The 9,807-nt window shown below is 44.0% G+C and overlaps 1 protein-coding gene across 1 annotated transcript in view; it reads right to left on the minus strand.

Annotated features, from left to right (window-relative positions):
* Positions 1-6,926, minus strand: part of PGBD2 (piggyBac transposable element derived 2) — a 32,950-nt gene extending 26,024 nt beyond the window's left edge. The window contains exons 1-2 of the mRNA XM_037068855.1: positions 6,831-6,926; positions 4,587-4,664 (exon numbers count right to left, since the gene is read on the minus strand). The gene's annotated coding sequence lies outside the window, so the exon portion shown is untranslated. The remainder of the gene's footprint in view (positions 1-4,586; positions 4,665-6,830) is intronic.
* Between the last annotated feature and the right edge of the window lie 2,881 nt (positions 6,927-9,807).

Genomic DNA, 9,807 nt, shown 5'->3' on the forward strand with positions numbered 1-9,807 from the left:
AGAACAGGCTGACAGAGACCAGAGGGGAGAGGGGAGAGAATTTCAGGGGGAAAGGGGAAGAATTTATAGGAACAAGTATAAAGGACACATGGACAACAACTAAGGGGGGTAGAAATGAGAGGGAGGTAGGGAGCACTGGAGGTGGGGGGGTTGGGCTCGGATGGGAGTAAAAGACAGAAAACTATACTTGAACAACAATTAAAATAAATAAATTTTAAAATGATAAAATAAAAATTAAAAGCTTCTGCATGGCTAAAGAAAACAGCATTAAAATGAAAAGAGAAGCAACTATATGAGAAAACATATTTGCCAATGATACCTCAGAGAAGGGTTTGATCTCCAAAATATATAAAGAACTCACACAACTTCACTCCAGGAAGACAAAAATCCCAACTGAAAAGTGAGTAAAAGTCTTGAACAGACACTTCTCAAAGGAGGACATACAGAGGGCCCACAGACATATGAAAAGATGCTCAGCATCACTACATCAGAGAGATGCTAATTAAAACCACAATGAGATACTACCTCACACCAGTCAGAATGGCCATCATAAACAAACAAGTGTTGGAGAGGATGCAGAGAAAAGGGAACCCTAGTGCACTGTTGGTGGGAATTTCCACTGTGGAAAACAGTATGGAATTTCCTCAGAAAACTAAAAATGGATCCGCCTTTTGACCTGGCAATTCCACTGCCGGGATTATACCCTAGGAGCCCTGAAACATCAATTCAAAAGAACCTATGCACCCCAGTGTTCATAGCAGCACAATTTACAATAGCAAAGTGCTGGAAGCAACCTAAGTGCCCATCAGCAAATGAGTGAGTCAGAAAACTATCGTACATTTACTCAATGGAGTTCTGCGCACCAGAGAGAAAGAAAGAAGGAGCTCCTACTCTTTGCAATAGCATGGATGGAACTGGAGAGCATTATACCAAGTGAAATAAGCCAGGCAGTGAGGAACAAATACCATATGATCTCACCTTTAACTGGAACATAATCAACAAAAGAAAAAAGCAAAGAAAATATAACCACAAACACTGAAATTAAGAACAATCTAACAATAGCCAGAGTTGAGGGGGGAGGGGACAGTGGGGAGAAGGGTTGGGTTTTCAGGAACTACTATAAAGTACACATCGAGAAAACTAAGGGGGAGAGTGGAAGCAAAGGAGGTAGGTGGGTTTGGATGCAATGTGGGGGGCAGGGAGGAGAAAATGCAGACAACTGTAATTGCACAACAATAAAGTAATTTAAAAATAAATAAAAAAATAAAGAGCTTCCCAGATGAGAAAAAACTAAAGGAATTCATCATCACCAAACCATTATTATATGAAATGTTAAAAGGACTTATTTAAGAATAGAAGATCAAAACTATGTACAATAGCAATAAATACTTACCTTTCAACAATTGAATCTAAAAAACAAACTAAGCAAACAAGAAAAACAGAGACAGAATCATGGATGTTGAAAGCATTTTGGTAGTTGCCAGTTGGAAGGGGTGTTTGGGGAAATGGATGAAGAGGTGAGGGGATTAAGAAGTACAAATCAGTAGTCACAGAATAGCCATGGGGATGTAAAGTACGGTATAGGAAATAGAATTAGCCAAAGAAGTTGTACGTATGACCCATGGACATGAACAGTGGTGTGGGGATTCCTTGAGGGAGTGGGTGGTGCTGGATGAAGGGAGGCAAAAGGAGAAAAATTGGGACAACTGTAATAGCATAATCAATAAAATATAATAAAAATTAAAATTAACATAAATTTTATTTTGCTTTTTTTACAATCAAAGATAACAAAATTTAAACAAAAATGGAAGCATTATCAGAGAAAGTCACTTCAGAGGGAAAGAGGTTTAACTCACCAGAAATATTTAATTTTAAATTTTATGCATCTACCAATATAACTTCAGGATAACAGAACTATAGAGATTGACCAATCCAAATTAATAGTGAGAGATTTCAACCCATCTCTTTCAGTAATTAATGATCAAGCAGACAAAGTTACTGAGATAAGCAGAAACTGACATGTTTGATCTATCCTAAACAAACAAGGCAGGTAGTGACGTCAGAGAGATGGAGGAACAGTAAGTCCCCAGTTTTCAAATCCCACACAGACAATGACATGGCAGCCAACCACAGACTAAGAAGCCTTTGTGGGAGCTTTGGGATCAAGGCAGGAGGCTGCCAAGGAGAGACGCTTTGAAAAGACAAGCCTGCACCCTGGCAGCAAGCTCACCAAATGTGGTCCCACCTGCAAACCCAAAGCAACCCACGCTCCCTATGGACTCATGTCAGACCTGCCTGGCTAAGCTTCTGTAACAGGCCCCATGTGCCAAGGGACCCAGAAGGAGCCACACTGCTCATACCCTTGGCCTTGGTAATAGGTTCGCCAGACTGGACCAGACTGCAAATCCTGAAGCAGCCCTGTGGCCCAGTGTTAACCCTGTTTACCCTGGGAACAAACAATACCCATCTGTGCCCCTGGTGGCAGGCTTTCTGACCCCAGTGCCAGCTGTGGAACCTGAAGCAACCCTAAGACTTGGTTTAGCATCACTCTGCTACAGCCTAGGGGAAGTATTGCCTTCCAAGGGAACTGGTGGGAGACATGCCTGGCTGGACCCTCAGTGGTGGGATGTGGATCTTAGTCCCAACTGTGAAGCAGCACTGTGACCAGGCTCCAGTCCTGCTCAAGTGTGGTCCTGGGGGCAGTCCCATCTACCTGGGGATCTGGCAGGAACCACATCTGCCTGCTATTAGCATAAACCTTTAAAAAAACGGTAAATTCTACCACATTTATACTAAGAACTTTTCTGTTCATCAGAAGAAACTCATAAATGTGAGAAGTTATCTGCAAAAAATAGAAAGGATTGGTACCTAGAATAAATGACAAAATCTCCAGAGCAATTAAGAAGAACGCAACACAACAGGAAAATTAGCAGAAGTGTATTAGCAGGCACTTCTCAAAGGAAATACAAACAGCAAACAAACAGGATAAGACATTCAATCTCATTACTATTCAGGAAATGAAAATTATAGAGAGTACAAGGAGTAACACAAGAGGCCCCATGCTGCTGAAAGGAACATCAGTGGTACATCAGTAAGCTTGACATCATGCAAACCATCCTCCTGGCAGCTCTCCCCACCTCCCCTGGCAGGTGTCTGCCCCCGAGCAGGATGCTCAGCAGGCACTGGCATTTGAGGTCAGCCAATTCTTTGGTGTGTGGGAAGGTTGAAGGAGGCTGGAGGCTGTCCTACATTGTAATTAGCGGCATGCTTGGCTCAGCAGAGACACTAGCATCCCATCTCCCAGTCAGGACAACCAAAAGCATCTCTCTGTTTCCCCAACCTCCTTCTCCCATCCGATTTGAAAGCCAGTAGCCCTAGAAAAACAACTACATCTGTGCACCAGGAGATCCGGACAAAAATACCCAATGTCTCTTTAAAGAGGCAAAAAGCAGAGAGAACTCCAATGGCCACCAGCAAAAAGAACACCGTGGACTACAGAAAAGGGAAAGAAGCACTTCAGCCACACACCACTGATCCCAAATAAAACACACTCAACAAAAAACCAGGAAACTGACGACATGATTTCATAAGGACCAGAGTAAAAAAAAACTAATACATATTTGTATACAGGGTGGGGCAAAAGTAGGCTTACAGTTGTTCATATGGAAATCAATACAGTTAATAAAGAATATACTCTTTTTCGTGTATTTAAAACTGGAAACCTGCTTTTGCCCCACCCTTAGATATATATAATGAATCTGAAGATGCACACACACACATGGTAAAACTATGAAGAAAAGCAAGGAAATGATTATGAGGAACTTCAAGATAGTGGTTACCTTTGAAGAGAAAAGATGCAGTTAGGACAGACAAACAGGGGATGTCCAAGGTTTTGACAAGGTTCTATTTCTTAAAATAAGAATATTAAAATTGTTTAATTATTCTTTAAACCGTTACTATGCTTTTTAGATATTTGCACACTCCCAGAGGAAATACACAAGTAAGCAAATACTGTTGACCCCTTCAGTGCCACTCGGGAAAACCTCTGTCTACAGTGAGGTTCCAGAACTTGTGTATCTTGAACACCTAATGGAAAAAATTTAAAATACTGTCATCTCCCCAATCCAATCTCATAAACAATCTCTTTGTAGAATCTTCCTGAAACTGTTTACCTGAATTTTCTAAGGCCCAGCCAGCCAACATCCCAGCTTGTTTACATAGCAGCTCTGACCACCCACCTCTTCCTCTGGTCCCTGACACTGCACTTAACTTCCTCCACAGCTCCTGAGAGGAGCTCATCCCCGACCAGACCAGCTCCAGGCATCTTGGAAACCACTCTGTGGACTCTTAGTGAGTCTGAGTATGTGACCACAACCTCCCTTCTCTTTTGACCTTCCTGGGCACTTCAGACTGACTGAAGATGCCAGATGTCTGAAGAGTAGGGAAAGAAGCTTGGTCCTTCAACTCCCCACCACCTCCCATTCATAAGTCTATAGCCTGGTGAAATGTGGAATATGGAGCTACCAGTGACAAGCTATGTGACTATAGGCAGAACACGTACCTTTCCTGTGTCCTTATCTGCTCACCTGTAAAATGAGATTTCCATTTTACCTTCATAGGCTTCTTGTGACGAGAGTTGGTGCATGTGAAGCACATAGCAGGCTCTGTAAGAGTTAACTTTCAGATCCACAACCCCATCAACAATGCTCAGAATTAAAAAATGCTATGAAAAGTAAATATCAAAATTTGGCAATAAACTCTTTGGCAGAAAAATATGAAATGATCTGAGACTCTTTATAATCTCTATTTCTTTTACTTACTGTAAATATTTATACATTTTGCAACAGAAATATGTTTGATTAAGCAGTGCTGCAGTATAACTTTGACAAAATTCAAATACTCTGATTTTTTAACCCATGTATGACAGCTTTGGGTCAGGGAATATGACCTGTATTACCATCTCCATCACTCTGACCCTCAGTAGGTCATCTCATTGTTCTCTCCTCCATTGAGCCCTAGGCTGTCCCTTGTTCACTCAACTCATCAACATTCAGTGACAGCCCCCAACCTATCATGCTAATACCAGCCCATCCTCAGATTCTGCAGAGAACCTTCCTAGGTCACAATCCCACAGGCCCCAAGAATAAGGTCAAAGGCCACTGCCAGTCACAGTCTGGTCCCCCCGCCCAGCCCTGGACCTCAGCTCAGTCCTCCCCGTGCCCTGCAATGCTATCCAACACAAGGATTTCACATTACAGCTTTCACCTCAATTACTACTCACTGACCCCACCGCATGCCACAATAACTGTGTGGGTGCAGAATGTATTCATCTTTGTATCTCCAAAGGCCAATATGACTCCTGATACGCAGGATACAACCGATAAATACTTGCTGAACTGAGTAACTAATGCTGCAGAGCAAATTGCCACATCTAAAGCACCCCTCCACCTCATCCTGCAGCAGGCCTGCATTTTTATCTCCACCTTTTGGCTTTCAGTCATCTACTTGAAAATATGGACTTGATATGTACTGATCCTAACTGAAATTCATTCCTAAGGATTCTCTCAACCCTTTCATTGGAAATGGTTGTCAATCAAGAGTCCAATGAGTGGCTGGGGTAGGGTGGTGCCATTCACAGAGGCTTTAAGCACCAGAAAGGGTCCAGATGTGGGTGACTTCTCTGTGAGTCTAGGGGAAAGAAATGGTCTGGGCTGGAGTCACAAATAAGTGCTTTTTCTAATGATTTATGGAATGCTCGAAACCATAGAATCCTTGAAGTCACAAGAGATTACCCAGGGAGGAAGCCCAGACGGAAAAAGAAGATGGCCAAGAAGGCATCTTCAGAAATACGAGGGCGGAAGGTCAGCCTGACCCATAGGAAAACAGGAGAGGCTGAGCAGCCAGGGCCAGGTGGGTCAACATGCAGAGGGTGACCACCTGTTTCCAAGCTGCCCAGAGGCCCAGCTGGAAGTTCTTAGCTGGCACTGGCACCAAAGAAGAAAAGGCTCTTTCATTTGAGACCTGGTGCTCCCAGAGCCACTCTGAAGGGTCTTGGGGGAAAGACCCTCCAGTGGGCTGGATCTCCACTGTTGAAAACGTAAAATTTTCCAATAAGACACAACTTGCATCCTATACCACAAAAAGGAAATGGGTGAGAAGAGCAAATCTGAGTAAAACTTGTAGAACTTTTCTGTTAAATAAGTTGTTAATATTTGAGGAAACTAGGTGAATAGAACCTGAGATTTCTAGTTTTTTAACTTTCTTAAAATTATTAAAAATGAAAAATTTTAAATAAGACATTTTATAAACGTAAATGCTTCAAAGCTGAACAAGTTGCAAAACGGCTCAGAAAAGGCCTTTGTAATATACAGGCCTCCTCTCGTCTTCTCTCCATGTAAATAACAAAGAAAAAGACGAAGAGCAGAACACAAACACCCTGTACGACCAAGGCGACCCCAGACGCAGGGAATATTCGGAAAAAACACCAGGACCCACCCAGTAGCCAGCGCGTCCCAGGGTGGAGCCAGCCCTCCCCTAGGAGGTGTGGCAGAGACCACACCCACAGGTACCCGCCCCCTCCAATATAACCAATCATGCCTCGGCCCCACCTCGGCCTGCGTAGGGCCCCGAGCCCGGAGCTCCCCCTAGCGGCCCTCGGAGCTTGACGCCCAGAGGCCCATTGTCCCTGGTCTCATCCCTCCCCTACCCGATCAACTCCCAGCGACGAGGGCAAAAGCCTCGGGCACTATTGAGAGAACGCCAAGCCAGGGCGTGCCTTTCTTGTACCCAAGCCACGGCACAGTCAGAGGCGCGAGTTGGGCGACACCTACCTGAGCTGGCAGAGTTGGAGACTCGAGGGGCCGCGCCGGACACCACGAGCAGCTATCGTTGCACCGCGTCCGGGCGACAGCGCAACGTCCAGCACGAGAGCAGTCGCTGCGCTTCGGCCCACCTCCACGCCCCATCACGGCCCGCCCCGAACCGGGCAACTATCGAGACGTCCGGGCCTCCCCTGAGCCTAGAGGGAACCCGGAAGTGCCTACGAGACCCCGGCCCGGATGGCTGAGGTGTCCCCAGCCACTCGTAGTTCGCTCACCCTGGTGTCCTCCACGCTAGCCTAGACCCTTTCCTCCCTCTCCTCACTTTTTGTCTCTAGGACGGTGGCTCTCCAATGTGATCCGTGACCAACAACAGCTTCAATGGGGAACTTGATGGAAATGAAAATGCTGGGTCCGTCACAGACCTATAGAACCACACTTGGAGGGCCCGTGCAGCAATTCTCGCCTTGCCGCCCTCCTGGTGATTGTGGGGCCAACCGAGGTTCCAGAACCACTTCTCTGTTCAGTGTTCTCTCAGTCTCTACACTCTGGATGTTTTGGCCTGAATAATTGTTTTAAGGGCCTGCCCTGTGCTTTGTAGGTAGGTAGGGTCGCCAGATTAAATACAGGGCACCTAGTTCAACTTGAATTTCAGATGAACAATGCTGTTACCTGGTTCAAATTTAACTGGGAGTCCTGTATTTAATTTGTCCACCCTACCCACAAATATTCTCATTCGCTAAAGTTGACAATCCTGATTAAGATACTGAGCATCCCTGGCTTCTACCTACCAGTAGGTAGGCCACAGCCCTTCCCCTTCAACAATGACAATTAAAAATGACTCTTAATCTACCTGTTAGTGGAGATAGCTAAATATAAATAAAGGAAGGGAGCAAAGGAAATCAGACATTATTAAGCATAATCAACTAGGGAGCACAGTCATGCTTCCCTAGGAAGTTGCAGCTTTACATATTCCCCAGGGAACCACAAGTCTGTTGCCAGCAGATCTATGGGGGAAGAAATAGGACAATACAATGGGGAAGGTGAGCACCTGCACAGTAGGAACAAAGATGGTGACCTTAGAGGCCTGTCAGTCTAGCCTGGAATTGGATAAGAGATGCAAACTCCAGAAAGATCTAGAAAATGGATAGGTTACAGGGTGGGCCCAGTAGGAGATCACCAGAGCTTGGGAAGTACATTGGTTAGTTTAAAGAAGCACCCAGTCCTTACCAAGTCTAAGATAATATAACCTAGTTTAACAAAGAACTTCTCTCTCTCTCTCTATCCCTCTTCCTCCCTTCTTTCCTCCTTCTATTCCTACCTCCCTACCTCTCTCTCCTCCCTCTCCTCCCCCCTCTCCCCTCCCCCTTTTCTCTTCACTTCTCTTTTCTTCTCTTTCCCTCTCTCTCTCCCTGGGAAACATGTGCCCCCCCACCCTTGACCCAGGCTTTGCTCAGCATGTTCTCTCTCCTTAGTAATCATATGGCCCTAGCAGCCTCCAAGTCTCAAAACACAGTCTTTGTTCAGGAGCCTGGGTACAGCAGCACAGCAACTGACTGCAGCTGGGAACAGTTCTAAGCTACCTGGTAGGGTTGTGACTGCTGTTGCCAGAACAGTGGCATAGAACAATGCCAGAACAATGTCCCAGGCCTGTGGACACAGGCCTTTGTTTTGGCCTTGATGAAGATGAGACTGAAATTTTTTCATGTCAGTAGGGATGGATATGGGATACTGGGAACTGAAGGACAGCTTTCTATTTCTACCCCCATGAATCTTATCACTAAATCTATCATTTAGAATTGAAGGGTAGATAAAGAGCTTCCCAGACAAGAAAAAACTAAAGGAATTCATTATCACCAAACCATTATTATATGAAATATTAGAACTTATTTAAGAAAAGAAGATCAACAAATGGTGTTGGGACAACTGGACAGCTACATGCAAAAAAAATGAAACTCGAGCACAAACTTACACCATACACCAAAATAAATTCAAGGTGGATAAAAGACTTAAATATAAGCCGTGACACCATTAAAGTCCTAGAGGAGAACATTGGCATGAAAATATCAGGTATTTCACGCAGCAACATTTTTACTCATATGTCCCCTAGAGCAAGGAATATAAAGGAAAAAATAAACAAATGGGATCTCATCAAAATAAAAAAGCTTCTGCACAGCTAAAGAAAACAGCGTTAAAATAAAAAGACAACCAACTGTATGGGAAAACATATTTGCCAATGATACCTCAGATAAAGGTTTAATCTCCAAAATATAGGAGATTAAACGACTTACACGATAGGAACTTACACGACTTCACTCTAAGAAGACAACTAACCCAATTAAAAAATGGGGAAAGGACTTGAACAGACACTTCTGCAAGGAGGACATACAGAGGATCCAGAGACACATGAAGAGATGATCAATATCGCTAGCTATCAGAGAGATGCAAATTAAAACTACAATGAGATACCACTTTACACCGGTGAGAATGGCTATGATAAACAAAGCAATAAACAACAAATGTTGGAGAGGGTGTGGGGAAAAGGGGATTCTGGTCCACTGTTGGTGGGATTGCAGACTGGTACAACCACTATGGAAAACAGTATGGAATTTTCTCAGAAAACTAAAATTGGACTTGCCTTTTGACCCAGCAATTCCACTGCTAGGATTGTATCCTAAGAACACTAAAACACCAATCCCAAAGAACATATGCACCCCAATGTTCATAGCAGCACAATTTACAATAGCCAAGAGTTGGAAGCAACCTAGGTGCCCGTCAGTAAATGAATGGATCAAAAAGCTATGGTACATATACACAATGGAATTTTATGCTGCAGAAAGAAAGGAGGAGCTCCTACCTTTTGCAACATCATGGATGGAACTGGAAAGCATTATGCTGAGTAAAATAAGCCAGGCAGTGAAAGACAAATACCACATGATCTCACCTTTAACAGGAAGCTAAACAACAAAACAAACAAGCAAGCAAAATA

The sequence above is a fragment of the Sturnira hondurensis genome, unplaced genomic scaffold, assembly GCF_014824575.4.
Source record: "Sturnira hondurensis isolate 20B ecotype Veracruz unplaced genomic scaffold, ASM1482457v3 Scaffold0018097, whole genome shotgun sequence".
NCBI classification, from domain to species: Eukaryota; Metazoa; Chordata; class Mammalia; order Chiroptera; family Phyllostomidae; genus Sturnira; species Sturnira hondurensis.